A 19,744-nucleotide genomic window follows, 5' to 3' on the forward strand; every position below is an offset into this window, starting at 1 on the left:
GGCCCCGCCCCTCGGCGCAGTCAGGCCCCGCCTTCTTGGCGCAGCGCAACTAAGCCCCGCCCCCCGCGCTCGGCGCAACCAAGTTCCGCCCTCGTGAAGGCTCAGTGCGCCGGCGCAGAGCCGCATAGCGCGGCGGCCAGCGGGCTGGCGCCGTACTGCGCATGCACGGGCCTTGTCGGCGGGACATTTTGGAGGGTTTGGCGGGTTACTGAAAGGTTTCTCATGTTCCCTTTGGACTTGGCTGAGCCTGGCGGCGTTTGCCAGAGCACAGTTTCGTGGTGTTGTCTTAGATAGTTAATCCCATCTCTCAATCTAAGCAATGGGAGAGGGGGAGGGCGGCCACAGTCTGTTCCGTCCCCTTCTTGTCATCCCAGGGATCATGACCCTTGGTGTGACAGGCTGCCTAGACAGGGCTGGACCAATTGCCCTGTGGTCATAGGTCATCTCCATCACCATTTCTTAGTGCTGCCCACGCCCTCCCGTGCCTCCATCACAACTTCCTGTGACATATTCCTCAGCAATTACCACTCTGAAGTCATCTTGTTTATCTGTTAGCTCCCAGTATAAGTCATCCCCGAGAATGGCAGCCCTGGCCTGTCTCCATGATGGCCCTCTGCGCCTCTGGATAGCAGAGATTGAAAGGTTATTGAACATGAAATAGTTATTTGAGGAATGAATTAATTAAGCCATCTAGTTTATCTGCTTGACTTCTAGTCTGTTGGCACGTGAGGGTGAGGCTCCTGCTAGGCTTGTTCAGTGATTTCCTCCCTGTACCTAATAATTACAGATGACATTCGTGAGAGAGTGACTAAGAAGTGAGGGGGCAGGAGCGGATGGCATGTGGTTCTATTCAGAGACGTGTCGGGTAAGATGGACGAACTGCTTGGCTTGGGTTTCAGGTGTGACTTCCCACCTCTGTGCAACCCGTTGTTCCCCCCATCTGTGCCTCCCGACAGAGCAATTTGCCATTTGAAATGACAGTTGGAGGAAAATCTTTGCATCTTGGTACTTAAAGAGCTACTTAGAATTACCGTTTGTCCCTAATTTGCTCAATTGTTAAAAACAAACTAAGCCAGGTTAGTTTAGGAGGGTGAATCGTTCTTTTTTTTTTTTTTAATAGCCAAAGCCGTTTATATTTCAAAAGATAAAAAATTACATTAGATAGGAAGGAAATAATATGGTTGGTAGCTTCTAAGTGCAATTTGTGGTATCTGGGGTTTTTTTTTTTTTCTTTTAATATTCGTACTTTGAGTAATTTCTTGGGGAGGTAATGCTTTAAGGGCTGCTGAGAGGGCCCCAGCCTTGGTAAAGATGTGAACTTAGTGTTGCTGGGTATTACTGACTCTAGAGCCGTCAGTACAGAACAGTCGGTCCCTGCTGCCCTAGAGTTTTGTGAAGCTAGCTAGCTGCCCAGCCTCCTCCTCCTCCTCTTCCTCCTCCTCTTCTTCTCTCCTCTTTCTTTGCCCTCTAGTTCAAGGTTTTTATTTGTCAAAGTCATACCAGAAAACTTACTTCTTTTCCATTGCTCTCCAGAATACCACTGTACTGGTCTACTGATTTTCCTTCCTACATCTGGAGTGATTGGGATGGAGTGATGGGCAGATGGAGGTCTGGGGTCCAAGGGTCTTTTCTGCGTCTCCCTGTACTAAAAACGCTAATAACTCTCTTGGGTTGGGAGAGCAAGGTCTTCTATCACTGCCTCCTAGAGACACACTAAGAGGCTCACTAAGGGAGCAAAACAAGATTTTTAGATCCTTAAGCGCCGTGTTCGTGATGGTTCCTTTTACCAAGAGAGAAGTCATTAGGCCATTAACGTGATTTGGAATGAGGTGACTGGATCTTGTGGGTCTGGCCCAGGGATGGCACCTGTGACTCCTACCTGCCAGGAACTGGTTTGTGGACAAACCAGAAGTGAAGAGAAAACTAGAAAGTATCCAGACAGAAGGCTCTGTGTCAGGGAGACCATGGACTGTGAGGAGGAGCCTCAGACCTCACTGAGATTGCAAATGGGACAACCGCAGAGGTTGGGGCACCTGCAAGCACTGGTATGAGTGGGCTTCAGTGACAAGCCCTGGCTCTGACTCTGACCGGCCTCTTTGATTTCAAAGCTTTGCTCATTTGTCCTCCGCTTTTGTATCATTATTTCATCTGATTCATCGATACTTAAAATTCTGGATTGCTGTGGTATACAATAATCCACCTTACCCATAGGTTTGTTTTCCATAATTCTTCAACCATCCGTGGTCTACTGTAGATACTAAATGACAGACTGCAGAAGTAAATAATTCACAAGATTGAAGTTGTATACTATTCTGAGTGGCGTGAGGAATTCTTGTTGCAGCTCGGTCTCCTCTGTCCCAGACATGCACCCTGCTGTGTCTGCAATGTACACCACCCACTGATGTAAACCATTCCTCTCCAGGGTGTCTGTACTGTACCACTGATGTATACCATTCCTCTCCAGGGTGTCTGTACTGTACCACTGATGTATACCATCCTTCTCCAGGGTGTCTTGGGTTATGTACACTCCCCACCAACACAGACCATCTCTCTCCAGGGTGTCTGTGCTGTATGCACTACGCATCTATGATTCCAGGAACCCACTGTGGGTCTTGAAACACATCCCAGAGAATAAGAAGCCACTATCATAATGATATATGTATTTGGTACTTGTCCCTGGTTTCTGTCACAGAACTCCTGACCTCTTGTGATTTCCTGAGTCGCGGTGAGTTCCTTTCGATGTCTCAGTTCACAGTAAGGATGGTAATAAGATGGTGTGAATGCGATACTGGCCTCAGGGTGGAACCAGATATGGGAAAGACTGATTAGAGGGCTAGAACCTTCATCTGTGTTCCCAAACTTCCTAGGGCGGCCACAGCCGGAGATTGAACTCCACAAAGCATCATGGACAGGGGGATCTGATGGCTTTGTGGGTTGGTGAGCACATTCACAGGCCGGAGGGTATTATGCTCACTCCATGGGGACAGAAGCTCTTGTGTACTGGACCCTTATGAACCCCACCCCGTGAACTTCTCCATCTGACTATCCATCACTGTCCTCGATTATAATGACAAAATGAAGGGTTTTCCCCTTGGGGCCTTTAAAGACATCCTAGCAAGTTGTAAAAGAGGAGGGTGTAGACAGAGACATAGTTTATAGCTGGCTACTCAGGAGTGCAGGTGACCAGGCGGAAGTTGAGATCAGAGGTCCAAAGATGGTGGGGGTAAGGGCAGTCCTGGGGGACTATATGCTTAGCCTGTGGGGCTTACTCTATCTCCAGGCAGAGTGTCCTCTGCAAACTGCACATGTGTGCCCTCCTCTCACATTAGTATGTTTGTGTGGAGAGACCAGTAGGAAGTGACCGTCAGAACTAGCCCCTTGCACAACTACCGTGCTTCAATAGACAGCCAGTGTCTGCTTCAGCATGGGCTAAGTATGTAACTCCTGAAAGGAAGCAAGGCCCACAGGCTTGCTGATGGCATGCCACATGCTCTTCAAGTGTCACTCACTTTGGGACAGCCTGGTGCCCTCCTTCACCCATTCTTTAGACTCTCATCTGATCTCACCTGATCCTTTGGGCAATGCCATGAAGGGTTGGACTTCCTCCCTTCCCCTTAACATGTACCTGCTATCTTTAATCCTAACTTCTTTTTTAAATGTGTGTGTGTGTGTGTGTGTGTGTGTGTGTGTGTGTGTGTGTGTGTTTATGAATGTAGGTCAGAAGACAACTTTGGGTATTATTCTCCGGTCTCTTATTGGCCTGGAACTCACCAATTAGGTTAGGCTGGCCAGTAGTCCTCCTGTCTGAAGAATCTTCTTGTCTGTGCCTGAGAAATGCTGGGATTGAAGTATATGTGTCTGGTGTGTGCCAGTGCAAGTGCACATGTGTGTGTGTGTGTGTGTGTGTGTGTGTGTGTGTGTGTGTGTATGCAGAGGCTCAAGGTCAGTGTCAGATGTTGTGATAGTTTGTATATGCTTGGCCCAGGGAGTGGCACTCTTAGGAGGAGTGGCCTTGTTGGAGTAGGTGTGTCACTGGGGGCTTGGGCTTTAAGACTCTCCTCCTGGCTGCCTCGAGGATCTAGCAGTCTTCTAGCAGCCTTCAGATGAAGATGTAGAACTCTCAGCTATGCCTGCACCATGCCTGCCTGGACACTGCCCTGCTCCCACCTTGATGCTAATGGACTGAACCTCTGAGCCTGTAAGCCAGCCCCAATTAAATGTTGTCCTTGTAAGAGTTGCCTTGGTCATGGTGTCTGTTCTCAGCGGTAAATCCTAAGACAGATGTCTTCCTCTATCATTCCACATGCTTCCTTGGAGGCAGGGTCTCTCACTGAACCTGACCCTTACTAAGTGGCTCTGCTGGTTGTTAGCTTCGTGCCTGACATTTTTACACAGGGGTTGCTGGGATACTTGGGTCTTTGGGCTTCTACAGTAGGAACTACATTCACCAAGCATTTCTCCAGCCCCTGGACTCAGCGAGTCTCCTGTTTGCCCTTTCCAGTCTTTCATCTTTGCTCCCTGCCTTAATTCACTAAGGGCATTGCTTCTGGCAACCTCTAATAGAGGCCGTTGCTCTCCTCACTTCCTCCAATAACTGTTCTTGCTTTGAACAGCTTCCCCACGCATGAGGCACTGGCCGGTTTGGAGACATGGTTGGTTGCCTCTGTTAGCAGTGTGGTTGCTCTTGGCACCCAGTGAGCAGAGGCCAGGATGGCTGCCCAGCAGCTCCTAAGCACAGGATGGCGACAGGTATCCCATAACAAAAAGAATGTAGTTCCAATGTCAGTGAGGTTCCAGGGTGGAGATCCTGGTGTGTGGCTGATAGACTCTGGTAACATGGTCCTTTTACTTGGCTAGCTCGGGTCTTCTGTCCCTCACTTGTCAACCATGCTGTACTTTATCGTGACACAAGCAACCCGACACCTGTGGCCATACCCCTCCACACCCTTGGACTTCGAGCCTGGGTTTTCTGTACTCTCCCTGTATTTACCCTTAACAATCTTACCTTTTTGAAGTTCTGTTCAAATACTCCACTCCCTAAAGGCATCCTGGAGGTGCCTTTCTTGGAACTCTGTGTGAAACCCACTTGGCTGGTACACTGCATATCATTCATTACACAAGGATCAAAGTGTCCACAGCCACAGCTTAGAGGACAAATGAAGGCATCCCTGTCAGAGAGATGGAAGTCCTTCTTACCCTCTCTTCATCTTTCAGTCCTTGTCACAAGCCGCCACCAGGAAGGAAGGGTCATTCTGACTTGCACATATTCACTACCAAACAATTACCAACTTGTGCTGACTTACTTTTCTCACTGCTGTGGTAAAATAATTGGCAAGAAACAAAGTAAAGAGGTGGGGGTGGAGGCTTAGTTTCTCTTTCCAGGTTGTAGTTCATGTGGCAAGTCACAAGGGCAGGAGTTTGAGGCAGCTGGTATCACATTGTATCACATTGTATCATTGTATCACATTGTATCATATTGTATCACAGTCAAGAAACAAATACATGAACAAAAATGTAGAAGGGCTCAGCAGGTCAAAACCTTTGCTTCAGAAGCCTGACAACCTGAGTTCGAAGCCTGGAACTGATGGGAAAGAGCCAGATTTGGTGGCTTGACTCTGTAATCCCAGCAGCAAGATTGGAAGTGGAGACAGGAAAATGGCCCAGAAACTTGTGGGCTAGCTAACTTAGCCGGAAGTACAAAGCAGAAACATGAGACCTTGCCTCAGTCAGATGAAGGGTAAGAGAGAGCATCTACTCCAGAGGGTTGTCTCTGACAGCCAGATTAGCATTATGATGTGTGTACTACACATGCACACACTGGTGCACATGCACACACAGATGCATACATGGAACACACACATGCATACATTCACAAAAAGAGGCACATAAATACAAAGATAAATAGCAGAGAGCAATGAGTGCTGTGCTCAGCCCACTTTCTCCTATTCATGCAGTCCAGGATGAATGGTGTCACCCATAGTGGGCAGCCTTTTCTACTTCAATTAAGCTAAGGGAGAGAACCCCTCAACAGGCATGCCCAGAGGCCAGTCTCTAAGAGATTCTAGATCTCCTCAAGTTGATGGTCTGCTCCAGAATTCCATTGTCCTATAGCAAGCTGGCAGTACCACTTAAAGAGGAAGACAGGGTCACCTCACCCCCATCCCACCCACACAAGGCACAAGACTAGCATGCTGTGAAACAATCACTTGAAAGAGATTGGGAGAGAGCTTCAGGGAAGTGAGTCAAGTCTTTGGATGTTTCTACAAAGACATCCATGATGGTGATTGGCCTGTGAAATGCGAATGGATGGATAGCACAACTTTGCAGTTCTGTGGGGAAGGGGCAGATTATGGCAGAATTGGCATTGGACTAATGCATGTAATACAGATATGTAAAGTTTCAATTCTAAGTTTTGATTGTTTATAGGTCTCATATATGTATACTATAATACATTTGTACTACTACATGTATGTATCATACATGTGGATATGTACTACCATAGTTTTATACTTCACTCTTTTCATATTAAAGTCTCAACTAGGACTTTTTTTTAAACAAAAATTAATTATTTTCATTGTTTGTTTTTGAGACAAGGTCTCACTATGTAGACCAGGCTGGCCTTGAACTCAGGGATCTGCCTGTCTTAGCTTCCCAGTTGATGGGTTTGGTGTGTATACCACTATGGCTGGCAACAAGATTAAATTTTAAAACCAGAATACAAATGAACACATCTTTACTATGACATCTTTCTACACGCACATCTCTGTGCCTGCTTCCCCCTCATCCTCCAGTTTCTTTCTCTGTTGTGCCTCCCTTAGCAGAGTCTATATTGTTTCCCAGCTGTGTATGTGAATCTCTACAGGTAAATCTGGTGTATTATCCAGGATTCTCCTGAGCAGTGGTTCTCCACCTTCCTAACGCTGTGACCCTTAATACAGCTCCTCGTGTTGTGGTGACCCCCCACCAGCCTAAAATTATACGTGTTGCTACTCATAACTGTAATTTTCCTATGGTTATGAATTGTAATGTACATATATGTGTTTTCCAGTGGTCTTAGGCAACCCCTGTTAAATCGTTGTTCAAGCCCCCAAATGGGTCATGAACCACAGGTTGAGAACTGCCATTCTAGAGAAACAGAGTTTATAGAGTGAATCTATATAGCCACACAGAGAGGGGATTTGTTAGAATAGCTTTGGGCTGTAGAATAGCTAGTCCAACAAGACTGTGTCCCAACAGAAGGTCCAAGAATCCAGTGAGTGGTTGTTCAGTTGACATGGCTGGATGTCTCAGCTGGTGTTCAGTATACACTAGAATCCTATACCAGCGAAGGAGTGGCTTTTCTAGCAAGCGTGCTTGCTAGCAGAGCAAGAGCAAGCCTCCTTCTTCCATGTCCTTTATACATGCTGCCTGCAGAAGGTGTGGCCTAGATTTGAGTGTATCTTCCCACCTCAAAAAAATCTGGGTTGAAATTGAGTATCCTACTTCAAATGATTTAATTAAGAAGACCCCCCCCCACACACACAGAGGTATATCCAGCTGCTTGAGTTTTAATTAACTCCAGATGTAGTCAACTTAACAACTTAACAACCAAGAAGAGACATTGAGTCTGGACTCTGTGTGGCAGAACATGGGATGTTTTATCACATGGGGTTTTCTTAGCTGGATCGTTTGAGATGAGAAGCCCCACCCTCAATGTGGGCCGCATCTTCTCGTGGCAGCCCACATAAAAGAACATGGAAGAAGGGAGCTTCTGCTGTTTGCCTGCTTGCCCTTACCCTCACTGGCAAGTTCATCTATCCTATTGCCGAGGCATTCTCTAGGGCATTAGAACCTATGTCTTTAGGACTCCAACATAGACTGAAGACCAGCTGAGACATACAGCCTCCTGGGATGAACTAAGAGAAATAGATTCTTGTCCTGTCCATCAGGAGAAGGCCGTTGTTGGACTGTTGGACTCCAGCCTGTAAGCCACTCTAATAAACCCCCTATATACTCTTTCCATTGGTTCTGTCCCTCTGCCCATTGTCCTCTTTTGTCCCCCTCTTAGCCCCATTCCTTCCCTTCGTGTCATATATATGTGTACAGTATCATACATGCTATCTGTATGTACATATTCAAGTCCAGAGTTCAGGACTGAGAGCAAGCATGCTGTCCTTCTTGTTGAGTCTGGCTGACTTCTCTGGCTATGGTGCTTTCTGGTTTCACACATGGAGATGATATAACCTCACTTTTCACAGTTGAATAAAGCTTCACGGCCAGCCCCTACTTTTATACACACTGACTTCCGTGTCTTACCCTTAGGTAGTTAATAGTATCATTCATGAGCAGTGAGGTGTCCTCTCTGCTATCCTGCATTCCTCTCCCCTCCCATATTTACCTCCCTCCCTAATTATAGCCCCCCATCTTTCCATTTCCCTTATCAGATCACTGACTGGAAGCCCAATATCCCCTCTCTATTGCTGCTCTTCCTAACTTCCCGACACTGCTTCCCTGTTACTTCCTTGGCTTCTGCAATTACCCCAGGAGATGTGTGTGTGTGTGTGTGTGTGTGTGTGTGTGTGTGTGTGAGACATCTGGAGATTTGTAGTGTGGAGCCTCATATGAGAGAAAGTATATGACTTTTTTGTTTGTGTGTGTATGGGTTACATCACTCAGTAAAATCTTTTCTGATTCTACCCATTTACCTGAAGATTTCATTTTTCTTTACAGCGGAACAATATTCTCACCGTGTATATGTAACTCACTTTCATTATCCATTTGTCAGGGGAAGAGCAGACCAATTGGCTGTCCAATACTAAATGAGCAGCTCTGAAAATACACACAGACAAGTAGCATTACACACACATACATACACACACACACACACACACACACACACACACTGTAATAACAAAGAAAAAGAAACCATGAATTTGAAAGCAGGTACGGCAAGATTCATAGGAAGGTTTGGAGGAAGAGAGGTAGAGCCAGGGAGGAGGGGTGGGGACTGGGGGAGTGGTGATGATGTCATTGCATTCCAATCTTTATAAAGTGTTTACAGAAACCTCTGTGCTGGTTAGTTTTATGTCAACTTGATACAAACTAGATACATTTGAAAGGAGATAACCTCAATTGAGATCTGGCTTTAGGGGATTTTCTTAATTAATGATTGATGGGGGAGGGCCTAGCCTATTGTGGGTGGGGCTATCTCTGGATTGGTGGTCCTGAGTTCTATAAGAAAGCAGGCTGAGCAAGCCACAGGGAGCAAGCGAGTCAGCAGCACCCCTCCTGGTCTCTGCATCAGCTCCTGCCTCCAGGTTCCTGCCTTGCTTGAGTTCCTGTCCTCACTGCTTTCAGTGATGAACTGTTTCATGGAGCTGTGAATGAAATAAGCCCTTTCCTCCCCAAGTTGCTTTTGATCATGGTGTTTCGTCACAGTGCTAGTGACCCTGACTAGGACAACCACCAACGTGGGACACTGGAAGGAACGGTTAGAAGAGAGATGTAGTGAGTGCCTAGTGTGAGGGACTTGGAGGACTGAGCCTGAAGGAAGGGGTGGGAGGGCAGGCAAATTCAGTCAGCTTTCCTGGCAAAAGAAGACTCTGGGTCTCTCTTTTTCTTTGACTTCCTGGCCCAGGCGCTCCATGCTATGCTGAGTCCCAGAGGTGACTAAGAAGAATGCAGGTAGAGAGTACAACAACCCTCTAGTCTTATTGAAGTGTTCAGGCAGCTGGAAGGAATGAGTGAAGCGGGAAGCTTAGACAGAGGCAAACACCCTTCCAGACCTGTGTGGAATCCACAAGCCTTCCCTCAAAGAGACCCATCCACCACAAGACTCTCACGTTGCTTTGGTTTGATAGGTCTACTGTAGTTGGGGGGTATAAGAGGGCTCCACAGCTAAAGGACTTGCTGCCAAATCTGATGACCTGAGCTTGATCCCCAAGAACAACACATTCCCAATCAATCAACCAACCAATCAAAACATAGATAACTAATTCTTAAAAAAAAAAAAAAAAAGAAAAGAAACTCTAGTCAAGCTCAACCTTGTTCCCACCAGTGGCCTCATAGTTCAAGCATGTGTCCAGAACTTTCTGTCTGTCTAGATGAGACTTTCTGTCTGTCTACTGTTTCTCACACCCCTAAGCAAGTTATTCTTAAATTCCTGCCTCTTTGCAAACCCAGCAACCCCTCATCCTGAGAAACACGGTGGAACTTCTTTTGTGTATGTTGGTGTGTACTCAGGTGTGTGTGTGTGTGTGTGTGTGTGTGTGTGTGTGCATGTGTGTGTACAGCATGCAGGCTCAGTGACAACTGAGATTATTATTTCTCAGGGTCTGTTCAGGTTGGTTTTTGAGACATGGTTTCTCTCTGGCTTGGGGCCTCCTCGAGTAGCCTCTGTTGGCTGGTCAGTGAGGCCCATGGTACAGAGATGGCAAAGCAATGCATATATATATATATATATATGTATATATATGTATGTATATATGTATGTATATATATGTATATACACATATATACATATATATATATAATATATTTCTCCTTCAAACACAAGTTCTCAGGACTAAGCTCGGGTTCTCGTGTTTGTGAGGCAAACAAGCCATCTGCCTGCCAAGCTATCTGCCTCACCACTCACAAAGGGGTAATTTTTAAAAAGCTAATCCAGTTTGCCTTATTACAGTCATGAAACATCAGGTGGTGGGCTTTACCAAAATTACCTCCCTCTTTTTCTATGCTAAAAGCATTTTCCAAGAAAAGACTCTTTTACCCAGGGGTATGTAATTTGGCTAAAATTCCTTACCGGACGCTAGAATGTCACATTTGTGTGTGTGTGCCCTGAAGGAACTGTTCCCACACCCCTTTGTCTCTCTTATTCATCTAATTGGTGTGGTTTGGTCATTATCTCACCAGAAGCATGCAGGGACAGGAAGAGTTCCAAAGGCAGCCATCAGGTTCTGGAACACCTGAGGAGGTGTAGGTAGCATGGGGAGGGGCAAGCACAGAGCTGCTTCTCTTCTTGTTTCTTGTTGGAATGATTGGAAGTCAGTCAAAGGATGGCCTGCTGTTTGATGGCCATGGCTGCAGGTCTTTCATAGCTCCAAGGGGGAGAGCATGGCAGTCTGTGAGCCATTTTCTTTGTAAGAATGTAATTAGGTTTGCATAGCTCTCCTGTGGAACTTGGCAGTTCTCTCCATCTAAGTGGAGGCAAAATAGTTCTCTAGCCATGCTGGAGGAGAGTGGACCAGACCCAGTCTTGGGCCTCCACAGGGGACCTTGGAAATGGGCACATTAGTGCTGCGTGTTGTCTGGGGATGGGTTCAGATGGCTTCTTTTTGTATGGCCCGTCTTGCTGATGCTTCTTCTCGATGAGCCATGAGATCTAACAGCATCCATCATCCAGTGGGATGACTGGGGGTAGTTAGAGCAAGTACAGCCATGAACTATTTGCCAAGAGGGGTTCAACTGCCCACAGTTTCAAAGGATCAAACTGTCACCTCTTTCATACCTGTGGCCCAAACCCTTACCCCAGTGAGTGCCTGGGAACCATCTGGGTTAGTCAGTGTCTTGTCTTTCTCTACAGTGGCTCCAAACTGATCTCTCCATTCAATGACCAGCCAGCATGGAATCTTTGGATGAAGAGAAGAGGCACCATTATCCCCACATCAGAGCTAAGAAGCAGAGGCAAAGAGATTCAGGGTGACTTCTGTTTGATTCCTTCCTGTCAGATCCTCTTATCATTGGGTTGTTGTGACCTAACTACAATACAAATTCATTACTTGGGTGATAGCTGGTGACAGGGTGACCTGCTAAGTAGCCCTTACTCACTACTGGGTAAGATGGTCCACACCATGCATTGCTTTGAGCACTAGTGAAAGTGTGACAAATCCTGGGCAGATTCTACCGAGAGAATTGGTGGTAAAGGGCCGGCAAGGTGGCTCAGTGGGTAGGGTGCTTGATTGCAAGCCTGATGACCTGAGTTCGATCCCTGGATCCCACGTGATGTAAAGAGAGAACCAATACCTTCGAGTTATATCCTTTTCCCCACACACTCGCACATCCCCTCCCCCAATAAATAAAAAAAAAACATCAAAATGTACATAGAACAAAAGGGTAAGTTGGTGTCTTAACTTATCGTGCATTTCCTAAAATCCTTTGGAAGAAACGTTCTGTGTATGTTTCAGAAACTTTTTCAAAGGCTTGAGGGTGGAGCTTGGCTGGAAGAATCCTGCCCTCACATACAACCAGGTTATGGGTTTGGTCCCCGGTACCACATAAACTGTGCAGGGTGGCAGAATCCAGTTATTCCAACACTTGGGAGAGGGATGCTGGATGATCATCAATCCCAACGTTATCTTGATGTAGGTAGAAAGTTTCAGGCTGGTCTGGGTTACATGAGCCTAAAACAGTGATGATGATGATGATGATGATGATGATGATGATGATGATGATGATAAAATCAACAAATATTAAACCAAAGAAGCTACATAAAAAGGAGGAAGTGTAGAAAGAAAGTCAGTTGTCTGCCATTAATCATCTTTAAAGGACTGGTCTGGTAACTTAGTATCCTACAGACAGAGCCCCAGAGTGGCAGGGCAGCCTGACATGTGGTACCATGTAGGTAGAAGGTTCTTACACAAGGCCCTCAGAGGTAGTTCTTTTCTAAGACCCTGGGGATCACCACACCTTTGAGGGTGGTTGCTTGTAAACCTAGCAGGCTGCCAAGGGCCCCCTCTGAGTATATCTAGTCAAGTAAGGGGCAGGATGATAGCACGGGCTATCAGTCTCACTTCCATGGTGAGGGACAGGGCTGCAGGTCTCACTGCTATGCTGAAGCCATTGACAGAAGCACCCGATGGAGGGAAAAGTTTATTTTACCTTGGATCATATTTGCTATGCAGATCATCGTGATGGGGAAGGTATGGACGTAGGAGCTAAGGTGTCAGTCATGTGTCTATAGTCAGGTCAGCAAACAGGAAGAGGGGGAAGGTCAGGGATCAGGGAAGAAAGAGGGAAGAGGAGTAGAAAGAGGGAGAGAGGGGAGAAGACAGAGAGATGAGGGGCAGTTCACTGCCTCCTTTTAGTTCTGTTAGGACCCCAGCCCATGGGATTGTGATTTCCACATTAAGGGTATGTCATCTCAGTTAAATCTCTCAGGAAACACCCCTACAGACACGCCCACTGATATGGCTCCTAGGTGACTGCAAATCTGGTTGAGATGACATTCACAATGAGCCATTGAAAAGACTCAGTGGGATTATTGATACCCAGCATGGCAAGCAGACTGTGGCTGGCCGGTTTTGCCAGTGGGCTGTCATAGGCTTTGAATACCCAAGTGTCACCTGGGACAACACGTGGGATGAATTGGCATGAAGACATTCTTTTCCACTCCCATTGCTTAATCGCTGATCCATTGCTGTGAAGAGACACCATGACCAAGGCAACTCTTACAGAAGGAAGCGCTTAATCGAGGGCTTTCTTAGAATTTTATAGACTTAGTCCATTATCATCATGGCAGGAGCATGGCAGCACACAAGCAGACATGGTGCTGGAGATGTAGCTGAGAGGACAACCTCATCCACAGGCAGAGGAGAGAGAGAGAGAGAGAGAGAGAGAGAGAGAGAGAGAGAGAGAGAGAGAGAGAGAGAGAGAGAGGGACAGAGACAGAGAGACAGAGACAGAGAGAGAGAGAGAGAGAGAGAGAGAGAGAGAGAGAGAGAGAGAGGCCCCAGTGACAGGCTTTCTCCAACGAGGCCGTACCTTCTAATCTTCATCCTTTCAAATAGTTCTACTACTTCCTAGAGACTAAGCATTTAAATATATGAGCCTATGGGGTCATTCTTATTCAAACCGCCATACCAATCATGTGTCCTCTGTCCCCATACGTCCTCTCAGAGCAAACCAAACCAAGGCAAACCAAACCAAGGCAAATCAAACCATGACCACATCCCTCCCAGCTGTAAACCCACTTGTCACTCTGTCACTTGTCTATTTAGCTGCTCCAGCAGCACTCCAGGGATGCGCCAAGAGGACTTTTAAAAATAAAATATCAATCAGTAGCATCCAGACAATGAAGCAACCTGAAGCGGATCTGAGAGATCCAGAAGCCTGCAGGGGTCTAGGGTCTTGATCTTCTCAGGCCTGGTGTGAGGTAGTGTGTGGAGAGAGAGAACACCAGGCTATACGGTGTTCAAAGGTGATCTCTGTCATTTGCAAATGTATCCTTACAAGTTCCTAGCACAGTGCCAGGCACACAACCTCTGCTCAGAAAGCCATTACTGAACAAACGAGGACTTGGCATGGAGTCAGCTGAGACTCCATGAACATTTGAGACTGACTGAACATTTGAGAATACCTGGTCTGGCTTAGCTATGGAGCCCAGCAGTGTAAACAGCCAATGAACTCATAAACAAAACTTGGAATTCATAAAGCATGCCGTGAAGGTCCCTAAACCAGGCAGAACACAGTTACAGGTAGAGCACCGGCAAGTATTTAGATCTGACCAGCAGCCTCACCAGTTCCCTTGGGCCCAAGAGCATGTCTAAGGAAACCAGAACTGAGAGCCGCAGGGTTGTGGTCCAGTGGAGCTCAGAGTAGGTCCTGGGGGAGGTTTGTGCTCACACTCAAATGGCCTCCAGTTCGGAGAACAGCTGTTGTGTTCAGGTCCAAGGGAAAAAAATGCTAATCCATATGTCCTTGGTGTGTCCCAATTAGAAGTGTCCAGATGATCGATCGGACAGTCCCCAGCCAGCTCTGGAGCGTGGCCATACTGCTGAAGGTTGGTTCAATGTTCAGCAGCATGTGCCCAGCTCCTTCTCTCTCCATTGTTCATCAAGGGAATATTTGATAAACAGCTTTGTTGTTTCTGCTGCGGGTTGGGGGGTAACTGAGTAAAATGTGTTCTGAAGAGCTGGGACTCAAAAGGAAACACAAATCTAACCGGAAAAGCCCCCTTCACGAATTGTTACATTTAATGTATTGTTATGTTAACAATGAGGAAAAGCCACATCACTACTGGGATGAGGGCTCCCAACAGACGATGATGACGATGATGATGATGATGATGATGATGATGATGACAACGAAGACGATGGTGATGACAATGATAATGATGATAATGATAATGATGATGACAGTGATGATGATGACAATGAAGATTATAATGATGATGACGACAATGATGATGACAATGAAGACGATAGAGATGACAATGACAATGATGATAATGATACGATGACAGTGTTGACGAGGATGACAATGATGACAATGAATGATGATGTCATGACAATGATGATGATGACAATGAAGATTATGACAATGATGATGATGATGACAATGATGATGTCAATGAATAATGATGACGACGACAATGACGACGATGATGATGATGACAGTGACAATGACAATGATGATGATGACAATGACTATGATGATGATGACGGTGACAATGGCAATGATGATGACAATGACAATGATGATGACAATGACAATGATGATGACAATGACAATGATGATGACAATGATGTCAATGAATAATGATGACAATGACGTTGACGACGACGACCACAACGACGATGATGATGACAATGATGATGATGATGATGACAATGATGATGATGATGATGATGATGACAATGACAATGATGGTGATGACAACGGTGAAGATGACAATGATAATGATAATGATAATGATGATGACAGTGAGAGTGATGGTGCTAACAATGATGATGCATGTGTGCATTCATATGTGTACACATGTATGAAAGCCAGACGACAACCTTAGGTGTCTTTCTGAAAAATGTCACTCACTTCCTTTAAGACAGGGTCTCTTATTGGATTGGAACTTACTGACTAAATTAGGCTGACTGGTCAGTAACCCCCAGGACATTTCCGTCCCTGCTTCTTCAGTGCTGAAACTATAGGTGTGTGCTATTGTCCCTGGCATTTTACTTGGGTTCTGGGATTGAATTCATGACCTCTTGCTTACAGTGCAAGCACTTTAGTGAATGGTCTACATCTCCAACACCATCATGGGGTCTTAAGTCTATACAGATCTTTGTTCTAATCACACGCAATGGCAGCTGGCAGATAGGAAAAGAGCCACGTGTACTCATGTGTTGAGGGTCTTTGGAATATGGAGAAGGAAGAGGACCACAGTTAGTGCCTAGTCATTTTCCTTTATTGTTTCCTGTTTCCCAGAAGGAAATGCAGGAAGGAGTGCATTTTCTTGTCTTCCGATGGTGTCTGTGATGGTTCACGTTGGTCATCGACCTGATGGAATTTAGAATCAGCATGGAAACAAATGTCTGAGTGTGTCCGTGAGAGATCGGATCCCCTGGAATAGGTTAACTGGTGTGAGGAGACCATCTCCAAAGGTGGCCAGAGCCATTTCATGGGCTGTAATCCCGTGTGGATAAAACGGAGAAAGTGAGCTGAGTGCCAACCATCACTTTCCCTTGCTTCCTGTCTGTGGATGGGATGTGACGCCAACTCCTGCCGCCATGCCTTCCGTGACTTGACAGCCTTCATGGCTGCAACATGAGACAAAATAAAGTCTGTTTTCCTTGAGGTGCCTTTGCTAGGTGTCTTGTTGCTGTGACAACACAAAACTACTAGAGCAGTGTTAAATGTAGATTGGAATAAGGTGGGCCTCATGGAGCATCTGTTACTGACACGAACGCCTTGGTTCCTTCACTGTAACGGCGTTCAGGTGTCTGCATTTTAAACACAGCTAACCAGACCACAGTGTTCTTTGTGTGTCCACTGAAATTACAGTTGGGAAACCAAGTATTTTTTTTTAAACTTAATAAAATATCTTTTATGACCAGGCATGGTGGTGCATGTTTTCAATCCTAGTACTCGGGAGGCAGAGGTAGGTGGATTTCTGTGAGTTTGAGGCCAGCCTTGTCTACAGAGTGAGACTCTGTCTTAAGCAAAAGAACCCAAATCACCAACTTTTATGTTTGATTAAAAATTAACTGAAAACCTTCAAACTTGACACATTCAGTTCATACCCAGCAGTGATCAGATAATTATCAGATTAAAAATATCAGATACAAAATTCTGTCCAAAGTGTGGATTTTCTGGAAAAAAAATCTTAGCAAGAGGCATATGGGATCTCAATCAAAGCAACCAAAAGTAATTTATTCTTAATGCCTCTCTCTGTCTCTCTCTATCTCTCCTTTTCTCTCTCTGTCTCTCCCGTGCTCTCTCTTCTTTCTGTCTGTCTGTGTCTCACGGTGTGGGTGCTGGGAACTGAATACTGGTCTTCTGCAAGAACAGCAAGTGCTCTTGATCACGGAGCCATCTCTCCAGTCCTGCGAACATTTTCAAAAGAACGTAACAAGAAACTTGGCTGCAAGAAGGCACACCATGCTATTGGGCAGAAAGAGGATATTTTCATCTTGTCAATTATCCCTAAATGAATCTCCATAGGACACACTAGGGACCTGGGAGAGCAATTCTAACCCTCATTCAGAAGGCTACATGGAGGAGGATCTCCAGAATGTCTCTGAAAAGGAGAAGAGAAAGTGCTGCCCCAACGGATGTGACACCGTGGAATGTTGTCTCAGCTTTGAGAACATTGTGGTACTGGGTTAAAATAATGGGCAGAGAGAAATGGGTAGCTTTCAACCCAACCTTGTGTGGTGTCAAAAGGTGGTTTACATCAGCCTTTTGAGTCCAAAGTTAGAGGAGGGAGCAGTGAATGGAAGGCTGGGATAGTAGCGAAGAACCCGGGGAAAGGGGCGCATTGGATCACCCCAGGCTGTATGTCAAAATCAACCCAGATCAACCAGAGAGAAAACACGGAAAGCCAAATGCTCTGTGAAGACCCAAGTGAGTATTTAGAACAAATATATATTCAGACACACGAGAAAGTATGAAAAAGTAATAATAGAAGGGAAAGAGGGCGTGCAAACAGAATTGTCTGTTTCTGGTCAGGTGGTGATGGTGGGTGCGGCTAATCCAGGTGCTTGGGAAGCAGAAGTAGATGGACCTCTGTGAGTTCAAGGGCATCTTGGTCTATAGAATAAGTTCTAGGACAGCCAAAGAGAACTAGTTTTGTATTGTTTTCAAATGGACAGCAGCCACTAAAGCCTACTAAAGATTTTTTGGAAATGAAAAACTACGAGTAGACCATCATGACCGAAGAGGGGTGCATGGCGGATGCTGAGGAGTGACCCACCACTCAGTGGGAGCCATCAGATGCAATTAAAAGAGTGTACCAGTTTGGGACTTCTGAACTTACCAAATCAAAACACACTATATTCAGAGCTGGTGCCTGTGAATCGAAATGGAGATTTCCATATACTTCTACTCAAAGTACGGATGGACATAATCTCTCAGAGGGTAAAAAGCTGGGAGAAGTCTCAAAGGTTCCCATTGGTCCTGGTGATTCCTATTGGTGCAGAATTTTGGAGCCGTATATTCAGAAAGTTGAACAAACGTGCAGACCATAGAATTATTTGTAGTAAGATAAAATTGAAACAAACAAACGAAAAACCAAACCATCTTCTGGAGTTCAAAACACTATCCATTAATTGGCTTGTAGAGGAAGAGAAGTGTTTTGTGAGGTTCTAGAGAGAAAGTGGGGTTCTAGAGAGAAAGAAGAGCGTGGGGGTAGGGAAGGTATATGACAGGGTGCTGAATGGGGTTAGGGACAGTTGAGCACTCTGTCACGGTTACAGGGGGTTCACAATGTCAGAAGACAAGCTCGGAAGATTTCGTGGCAGGGTCTCACTCCCTCAGAAGGGTTAGAGGGTGAGGACTCCATCGGCCATCTTTGATTCAATCCTTTCAGTGGTGTAGACTGAATGTTTGGTGGGAACCATGGGAAAAGAGTTCTTTCAGATGTTGAATGGTGTTGAGTGTCACATGAGAGGTTTAATATATCACCACACAGCTCATGAAGACCCAGTCAAGCTCCTGAGACAGCAGCCAGAGGTTCTTCACAGGGTAGCCAGTCGGTGATGTCTCAGGGCATTCACGAGATGGTGTTTCCCAGCAGCTTCATTTGGACTTTAGTCAGTAGGGGGTGCCCTGATGCTGGGAAAGCCAACAGTAACCAAGAGTAGCACTTGCTCATGAGGATTAGGTCTTTTGTCTTGGTGACTCTCCATGTCCCCATTCAGGACCCACTGCTTTTGTCAACCCTCAAAGCCATGGGCACTGTTAGGGGATAGAACTGTCTTAATAAGAGTTAATTGAAGGTTGCTATTAATGCTGTTGCTAAAAGGGTGGTGTTTTCGAGAAGCTGGCATTGTGAGGAGAACAACTTATCATCTTTTTTTCTTGTGACAAGTTCTCTATCATGGCGTCGATAAAGTACTAGGAGAAAATTGACGTGAACTTTCAACACTTCCCATGCCTGTTAATCAAGACTAATGGTGACCTTTACATAAAGGACATTTCATGAGGCGTTCATTAAAAGAGAAGGACTTAGCTGTCGAAACTTTCTTCTTTTCAAATTTCTTCACGAAGTGTAATTAATGAAATGCCACATCTATTAAATTTTAAGGAGTTGTGTAGAGAAACCAAGAAGATAATAAAACGGGGCGGGTTGGTAGCGTTTTTGATACAGAAAAGGCATTCGAATAGCGTATTTAAGGTTTGATATAGGCAACAATATCCTAACAGAAGGATCAAATAGTCACTAGGCTTAACTGTATGAGAAGAATAAGCGTTTCGGAAGAGAGACAAACAGCCATAGAAGGAAGAAAGCCCCAACAAAGGCAGAATGGTCGCCCTGTTTGTCAGGGTGAAGTGT

At 45.6% G+C, this 19,744-nt stretch overlaps 1 long non-coding RNA gene across 2 annotated transcripts; it reads left to right on the plus strand.

Moving 5' to 3' along the window:
* The first annotated feature begins 114 nt into the window (after window positions 1-114).
* On the plus strand, window positions 115-16,804 carry LOC134486508 (uncharacterized). Of its 2 annotated transcripts, XR_010065555.1 has the most exons (3): window positions 115-215; window positions 788-4,198; window positions 11,561-16,804. It is a non-coding gene; the product is annotated as an uncharacterized LOC134486508 (long non-coding RNA). The 2 variants fall into 2 exon arrangements; XR_010065554.1 differs by having other exon boundaries at window positions 171-4,198.
* Window positions 16,805-19,744: the final 2,940 nt, after the last annotated feature.

The sequence above is a fragment of the Rattus norvegicus genome, chromosome 3, assembly GCF_036323735.1.
Source record: "Rattus norvegicus strain BN/NHsdMcwi chromosome 3, GRCr8, whole genome shotgun sequence".
Classification (NCBI taxonomy): Eukaryota; Metazoa; Chordata; class Mammalia; order Rodentia; family Muridae; genus Rattus; species Rattus norvegicus.